Source organism: Acomys minous (genome assembly GCF_964271855.1).
Source record: "Acomys minous genome assembly, chromosome: 10".
Lineage (NCBI taxonomy): Eukaryota > Metazoa > Chordata > Mammalia > Rodentia > Muridae > Acomys > Acomys minous.
The window spans coordinates 114,507,260-114,516,730 of record NC_140491.1 but is presented as its reverse complement, the minus strand read 5'-3'; positions in this window follow the sequence as shown (position 1 = coordinate 114,516,730).

Here is a 9,471-nt window from a genome sequence, read left to right as displayed (position 1 = left end):
GCTGATAAATAAGTAGAGATGGAAATATTGATTAGTTACCAGTTGATATATCATGCAGACAATCTAACTTTAGAATGAAAAACGTTTAATGCAACCATTAAAGAGATAGATATCAACATAAAGATAAAACAGCAAAATATTTCATAGTTCCCTAATGGTTCGTTAAATAATACACATTACTGGCGAATCAAGTACCCAGAAAAGCAACAAAAATTCAATTTCCTGTACTATAACCACAAAAGCAAGACAAGGCAGCTGGGCCCATGGGTGTGATGGCACCCACCTGTAATCCCAGAATTTAAAATGGAGAGGTGGAGAGAACACAGTTAAAACTCAGCCTGGGCTACACAGCTATTATCAGGCCAGACCTTACCTCAGAAAATAAACAATTACCTCAGTGGTTCTCAACTTTCCTAATGCTGCGACCCTTCAAGACAGCTCCTCATGTTATGATAACGTCCACCATAAAATATTCCATTGTTACTTCATAAATGTAACTTTGTTACTATTAGGAATCATAATGTAAATAGCTGATATTTGATGCCCAAAAGGTTCATGACCCACAAGCTGAGAACAACTGAACTACAAATATACACACATGTAGTGCACACACAGACACACAGACACAGACAGATAGACAGACAGACAGACAGACAGACAGACAGACAGACACACACACACACACACACACACACACACACACACACACACACACCAATCTAGTCCCATTTCCTAATTTCATATTAGCCAAAGAAGAAAACAGAAGGTCCTTTAAGATGTGGAAGTCGACATGTGAGAGGAACAGACACATTGCTAATCATGACTCAGACTCATCTAGTGAGAGTCAATGCTCTAATCCTAATATTCAAACACACCAGAGAGAAAGTGCTGTTAAAAGGAGCCAGGGAAAGGCAGGCACCCTCTTGTGGGGATAGCCTGGGGTAGGGAGCGTGTCCAGAGACCTGCAGAGGGAAGAAAGAGGCTAGCTTCAGGCTTGCATGCTTATTCATGCCATTTTCTTTCTTGTTTTGTTTTGTTTTGCTTTGCTTTGTTTTTCGAGACAGGGTTTCTCTGTGCAGCCTTGGCTGTTGTGAACTCATTTTGTAGACCAGGCTGGCCTCGAACTCACAGAGATCCACCTGCCTCTGTCTCCCGAGTGCTGGGATAAAAGGCATGCACCACCACACCCGGCTATTCATGCCGGTCTTTCTGGGCTTCTTCAACATAGAAAATTGAAACAGTTGGGAAGTATTTATTAAAAAATAATTCTCTGTTCTTTATTTAATAGAGAACAAGTTGCTTTTATTTTTCTTTAAAGTTTTTTATTTTTACTTCACTATTGCAAAACATTTCACATGTACTTATATAGATATTTACATACATAAATCAATACATACACACGTTCTTACTTCTCAGTGGACACACATTTAAATTTCACATTATATAAACAAAGAAAGTGTCTGTGGTGACTATGTTTGAAAATTTATGCTAAATTATTTATACCAGTGTAAAATGTGGGGTGTTAATGTGGTTGTCTAAATTATAACATTTTTTTCCCTGTCCACTCAACAAAATCATTTAATAATTAATTTAGTTGCCATCCATTTCTATCTAATTGTAATAGCCAATCTTAAGCTTCGTGGCAAGTTTTTAGGCACTATATTGTCAAAACCAAATAAAGGGGCTATGCCCATTAGGGCAAAAGAAGATACTGGGCAGCAAAATATGGTCACATAGTACGACTAGGGACTCCCATCCGCAGAGCCCATGCTGCAGGGCCACTGTAATGAGAAAGCTGCCTGTCTGTGACGCCTTGGAAAATGTTTCTTGAAATAAGAAGGAAAGAAAAGACAACCTCCTGAAATGACTGAAGGACTCTTCAGCCATCCGCCAGCTACTCGTAGGTTTAACGTTCTCATTGTCTTGTTGCCATAACTTTGGTACTTTTGAGAAATATGGTATTTTTAAATTGAGAGGCTAGGAGTAGTAAGTGAAAGTTATCATGTTTCAAGTCCTGGTCAGTGTAGGTTGAAGGTAATAATAAAAGTGGCAATGTTTGAGAATAATCCCTTGTTTACTTTTGAACTTAAAATGTGTGATTCGTATCACGTATTGGCACAAACTTGGCAATGTTCTCCTTTTGAGATGGTGAAGTTTATTTTTAAGAATAAATTTTGAGTTGCATGTGGGTGTGTGGAGGCAGGGAAGGTGCCCACGGACACACAGGCAGAGAGCAGAACAGAATCACCAGTGTTTTTATCTGTTGCTTTCAGCCTTGCTGCCTTGAGACCGAGGCTTTTCCTGAACTAGGAGGTCACCATTTACTCTAGGCTAACTGGCCAGCCAGCCTTGAGGAGCCACTTGTCTCTGGTGTTATAGATATATACAGCCATGCTTGACTCCCCCAACGCACACCCCCACCCAGAGACAGGGTTTCTCTGTGTAGCTTTGGTGTCCTGAACTCTCTTTGTAGACTAGGCTGGCCTCGAACTCACAGAGATCCACCTGCCTCTGGCTCCCCAAGTGCTGAGGTTACACGTGTACGCCACCATGCCTGGCTCCTTGCTCAACTTTTTACTTGGCATGCTGAGGTTTGAACTCAGGTCCTCATGCATGCAGAACAAGTACTCTTACCTATTGGTGCATCTCTCCATCCCTCTGAAAACACAAAATATTTTTGAATGAAATACTAAGCAGGGAATGGCTGTGCACGTAAGCTCAGCACTCCACTGGAGAGACAGATGGATCTCAATGAGTTCGAGGCCAGCCTGGTCTACATAGTGAGAACCTGTCTCAAAACCAAAGGAAGTGAAAGGAGAAGAGGAGAAAGAGGAAGAAGAAGGAGAGGGGGATGAAGGGGCAGAAAAGCAGGAGGAGAAATAGGAGAAGGAGGAAGAAAAAGAGGACAAGGAGCAAGAAGATGAGGAGGAAGACAAGGAAGAACCACTAACTGTCCGGCTAATTGTAAGAGGTTGCTTCGCTTGTTTGATTTTGCACAATTCACCTGAGTTTAAGTTCATTCTGAAGAATTCAAGAAGTGAGTTTGTTTTTCCCACTGAGCCACATGACAGAAACTATCTTGCGTTTTTCTGCTGAAACTCCAGAGACTTGAGACTTAGTTGTGAGCCATTCTCTCGGCCGTTGCAGGAAATCTGGGAGCCCACAGTTCCTAAGGAAGTGGGCCTTCCTGTCCTTACAACTCTGACAGTTTCACTCGTGGATCACAAGCTGGTGGAAAGGCTTGTCCAGTGACAGGTGCACTCGGGTCCACCTCTTTTCTGTGGAGCCAAGTCTCCGTAACTATAAAGCGAATCTTGCCTTTTACGCAGTTAAGGACTTCCTACCCGAGAACCACCAGGGAAGCTCCCTTACCCGCTGTAAACCACAGAGTTCACCAGCTACATTTACAGGAGGGGACAACACTGGCCCTTTTCACCGTTACAGCCCCAGGTGCTTAACCATGTGCACTGCCAAAAGTTCTGTGCAACTAAACCCAATCAAGACTAATGGAATCTGAAAAGGCAACAAGAGGATAAATAAACACAGTGGAATTTGAAACAGAAACAAAGGGAATGTGTTTGGAAAACCTTCCCAGTATAAGAGAAGTCTCAGGTTGCACAAGTTGAAGGATTAGAATAATTCAGTTAAAATTTCTCTAACTTCTTGTTGTTCCTTCTAGTTATGCAGGGAAAGAAATCCAAGGAAAAGAGTTTACAGTGTTGCTGAATGCCATTATTCCGCACAAATAATTATACTCTATTTCCGAAAAACATGTGCACATTATGTAGAAAGTACCAAGGGCCCTTCAGAAGGTTATGCTATCAATAGCATGTGAGGAGCAGTAGGGGGCAGGGCCAGTGTGGGTTTGGGTTTGCATTGTACTTTTCCAAGCTCAGGCAGGAGCGCAGTGCTGACAGGCCAGCTTCTGGTTGTTATCAACTTGTTTTTTGCACCTGGAGGAGACAAAGAAAATACCCCAGAACACAGTGGACACATTCCAGAGAATTTAATGCCGTATCACATAAATCCCCGTAAAAGAGAAAACCTAGTACGCAACATTTTACAGCAAAAGTTCACACGCTAGGCAAATCATCCTGTTAGTGACCTGTGGCTGAGAAGTTCTCCTGGAGGAAGTTTCAAATAATAAAACAAACAAAAACAAACCCAAACCAAGCAAGCAGACAAAAAAAAAAATTACAACTTAAGGTCATTTTCTAAGACCGTGTTTTAAAAGACAAAATAGTCAGTTACAGCATGTATATGTGTTCATTATCTCTGACTCATAACTTTGTTTCATTCAGTTGTCTGTCATATGTGCACACAAGGAGATTCCTTCTCTCTTCCGATTCCATCTTCCCCTACTGCAGTTGCCTTTTAGCTATTCCCATCTCTTCTTCTCCTGTTGGTTGCTTGTTCCTGTAAGAGAATTAGACGTGAGAAATGTATAGCTCAGAAGGCCCTGCTCATCTCCCAGGCATATGCTGTTCCACAGTGGGTCAGCGGCTGGCCTAACGCTGCTTGGTACAGTGAAGACACTCCCTGTATTTCCTACAATGTGTCATTGTCTGAGATGATGTTATTTGTGTATTAATTTATATATATATATATATATATATATATATATATATATATATGTCTCAATCACTTAAATACACATAGATATATTAAAAGAACTAAGTAATTTATTAGTACCTATATCCTTAACGTGTAATATATGTTCAGAATGTCAGAAACTTTTGTATATATTTATTGAAAAATGAACTAGAATTTTGGCCATTTGTTCACAAAACATGCTTTTTAAATCATACCGAACAATCCCGTGCAAACAGCACGGAATGATTAAGGCTGTCTAGACGGTTATATCTAGCTATGTATCTAGATTAAGCATTACCTCAACTCAAGCATATTTAACTAATGCTGAGATCTGGTGTTATGAATGCTTCTAACTCCAGAACGCTCAGAAACAGCTGCTTCCTCCACGCCCCAGGCATGAGGCAAGTCCCTAGGTTCTGCTGGGAACCAGATCCTGCTAGCTTTTCACCAATAACAATGCACATTTACACGAGGAGAGCCCAAACTTCGCTGGGAGGAAGCAAGAAAGTCTATTGAAAACATTTACTCTCTGAAATGTCTCTCTATCGAGGCGTGGCCCGGCGTCACTGGAGAGGCGTGGCCTGGCGTCACTGGAGAGGCGTCACTGGATGGGAGTCTCCCTTCTGTAGTTCCCATTTTTCTGAGTCCTCCTACTTTCTTCACTTGAGGGGGAGGTTCAGGGAAATGAGAGGCCCTTGCTCTACTGTCTGCATCCTGGGTATTGCGCTGCTCGGCAGAAAGCAGTCTGGATACCTTTGTGTGCTGATGTTTCTGTTATTTGCCCCTGAATGCTTTCTTCCCTGATATTTTTTTAACTCCTTGAGTGAGATATACATCCCAGAGAGAGCTCCACCCTTTACTACGGAAAGGAAGGTTCAAACCAGAACTCACAGGTGTTTTCTGATTCAAAACTTCCCCATGGTGTCAACTCTGCAAAGTAAAGGGACCTCCAGGCACTGTCCAGGCATTCTGAGGCTTCCTTTCTCTTTTCAACCTTCTGAATCTGTACGTTACCATCTACCTGTTCCTGAAGAATCCACATGCTGAACACCCCCTACTGTTCCGATACAGTGAGGACACAGTAGTGTCACAGACAGAACTGACCACTCTCGTCCCCTCAGATTAGTTCACCAATATTAACAGTCAGAGAAGGGGAGAAAATGCAGTCTTATTAGCGGAATAAGACTTAAAAATGAAGATGGATCCGATGGCATTTTAATTATCTTATAATCTGTTCTTCGGGCTTTAAGTATCCTCCTTTATACACTTTTGTCTTTAATGTATTTGCTCCCTTAGATCAAATCTCTGCTACTCATATAAAACAAGACAGGTAAATGCAGTGGGAACACATGTATTTGACAAAATGAATGTCAGAAAAAGACCTATCGTTAAGTGGCAGTCTATTTCAAGATGTATTTATTCATTATTTCACTATGTTCACTCACTGTGGAGGAGTAGAAAATCCTGTCCCCACTGCTCTGCAGGTACGGGAGTTATTTGCAAAATAACTTTCATTATTTTATGATGTCATTTCAATATAAACAGCGGAAGAGGCAGTGGGAGGACTGTAAGCGCCAGAGAGAGGGCTGTCCAGCTGCTGTAAGTGAGACAGTCTACCATAAAACAGAAGGGGCAAAGGGAGTAGATCTGGGTGAGTTGGGGGAGGGGTGGGTGTGGGCTTCGATCTTTTTAAAACCTACTTTACCTGGGGTTCGCTAATGCCTCTACCTCCCTTCCAACCCACCTACCCTAGATAGGAGAGAAAGAAGGTTAATAGAAACAGCAGAGGTTGACCTTTTTTGATTCAGTTCCTTGGGGTGATTTCACTCTTCATCTTTAGGATTCCAGCAGACCCATTAAAACAGCAATCCAGCAATGCAGCAATGCAGCAATGCAGCAATGCAGCAATCCATCAATCCAGCAAAAGCAACAACAATGGTAGCAGATCTCTAGAAGTGTCTCAAAACAATTCGAAGCCAAGAGATGGGAAACCATACAAAAGCAATTGACCTTTGTTTTGGGGCCTATTTATATCCTCCTATAATTCACATGGGATGTTTTTCAACTCCAAAAACCATGCCCCCTCACATGAGGCAGTTCCCTTTCTAGCAGACAAGCACCACACGGCCTCTTAAGAGTCCTTTTCCTATAGACAAACACCACACCCCCTCACAGGAAGCAGTTTCACATCCCACACTTGAGATAAAAACAAAAACACATTTACATCCACTACAAGTGGGGGTGAATATAATGAAGATATGTTGTATGGCATTCTCTAAGAGTTAATAAACTATTATAAAGGAGATACCCCTCGGTCTTCTCCCCCCAGTTTTTCCTTTTATTGAAAATAGATTCTCTTCTCATACAATATATCTGGTTATAGGTTTTCCCCTCTTTGTTTCTTCTAGTTCCTGCTCCTCTCCCCTCCAGATCAACTCCTTTTCCGTCTCTCATTAGAAGAGAACAGGGCCTCTAAGAGATAAAAACCAAGTATGACAAAATAAAATATAACAAGATGAAGCAAAATCTATCATATCAAATTTGGACGCAGAAACCCAACAAAAGGAAACAAGTCCTAAGAGCCGGCAAAATAGTCAGAGGTCTACTCGTTCACACACTCAGGAGTCCCATAAAAATACCAAGCTAATAGCTATAACATACACACAGAGCACGCGGTGCTGAGCCCTGTGGGCCCGGTGCTTGCTGCTTCAGTTGCTGAGTTCATAGGAGGCTGGCTTAATTGGTCCAGAGGGCCCTGTTCTCCCAGTGTCCCCAGTCGCCTCTGCCTCTTACACTTTCTCTGCCACCTCCTTTTAGGGATCCCTGGAGCTCTCAGAGGAGGGTTTGAACGGAGGACATTTAGACTCTCTTTTGTTTATATTTAGCTCTTCAGGTTGCATGACTTTCTGAAACACAATCGCTTAATTTCCTTGAGAGATTTTATATTTCATCAACAAATTTATTAATCAAAAGATGTGATGACTCTGAGAAATGTTTTCTTTTGGGATCAGTGACTTATCAAATGAAAACGAATGTGCCTTCCTGTACCCTGTTTACTCTGAGTCGCACAGTGGCACAACCACTGTCTCATAAGCAGACCTGCCTTTCGTATAATCCCTTTGCACTTGAACGTTGCTTTTAGACGAGATGAGAAGCGAATGAAGTGGTGAATGTGGCTTGTTTGTTACTTAATGAACCCAAATTGCAATTCAATTGGCCCCTGAAATACTGACACTTAAGTGGCACGTTACAGCAACATTCAAAGAAAATTCTACTTAAAGTTCACTCAATTCATTAATAAGTGAATTTAAGGTTGACTCGATATTTTATGTCTTAAGATTGTGGTTTGGGGTACTACTACAGTCACTGAATGTGTTTTTAAGTGAACTTTAAATATATTTTCACTTTAAATTGCCCCTTCCCAAACAGTTACCACTATAAAATAATAGATGCAAATATTTTATACATATTCTGATCCTGTTCATAAAATAAACATAACTCGATCATAGATAGCCTAAAACCATATTTTTCACAATATAGAAAACATTGGAAATTCAAAGTGAAATGATAAAAATTTGTTTAAGCATAGAAGTTGGTTTAGAATTCTGATTTACAATACAGCTCCTTAACCAAGACCACTTTTAGGATGCTACAAATTCACCATGCAGGAGTGAGGGCTCTGGCCCACCTGCCAGCTCTTCACATTCATTCTCCGATTTTTTTATCTATATGAGAAAGACAACATAATCTGTAACCTTTAGCTTTTCCGCCACCCAGCACAAACAACCAAGGACCCCAAGTGACAAGGGTAATGAGGAAAGCTTGGGAGGAAGCGATGACATTTTACCTAAGAGCAGAAAGCATCTAGGAGGCATCCAAACGGCTGACACAGGGAAAGAGCAAAGGGGATGCTGGAGTGTTCAGTGGTTTTAAAAAAAAAAGGGGGGGGGGACTATACAGCAGTGCAGAAAATGGTCAGTCTTGCACAGCGTGGTGAGTTGGGACATGGCCAAAGCTTCTATAGACTGAGTAAGAGGTGATCACTGCACCCTGACATCCAAAAATACCACACAGCAGGTGATATTTAGACAGATGCAAATGCATTTGGGAACTTTCCTAACTGTGGTAACAGAGCCCATGTGACTGATCTAGATATTTCATAGCTCCTCCATCATTCAAGTCTTAAAAGCAATGTAGGTCCAAAATGAACGGACTTATTTTGCAATTGGAGAAAGTGAGACTAGGATTTGGTGGAGATTGATTTGAGTCTCAGTCAGAGGGATTCAAAGCTCCTCTACTAACCATCACCCTATGAATGAGATTTGGCAAATTTTAAATTTGAAAGAGTACAAATCAATTAAGGAGAGATAAACCTGTTTCTTAGGATCCCAAGTGCGGGATCGGAATGGTCTTGTGAGAGAACAGGTGATGTTAATTCACTCAAAGACCAACCACCTCATGGGGAGCTTGACTATTGCCAGCTGAAAAGATCCCTGAACAGACTCTGGGAGGAGATATGTAAATGAGCCGAAAACTGGAGGCGGGGCTTTTGGAGACTTGGGATAGTTTTTGCTGTTCATCGCAGCACTTCGAGACACAGATTATGGCATTTAAAGTTGTTCTTACAATCCTAAATTTCTTCAACAACAAGACAAGTTAACTCCTGACAATACCCAGCCTACCTCAAAGAAGATGATGAGCATCAAAGAGCCTCTTTATGAAAATGGCTTCAAAGGTGACAAACCAGCCACTGGGCAAAATGTCCTTATTCCTGCCACAAACAGAATCTGCCTAAAAATGGGCAACTCAATGCAGGCAGTGTCGATGGCCGCCCTCTGCCAAGTCAGGGTAAGCAAGTCCTCAGTAGTTTGTGCCCTG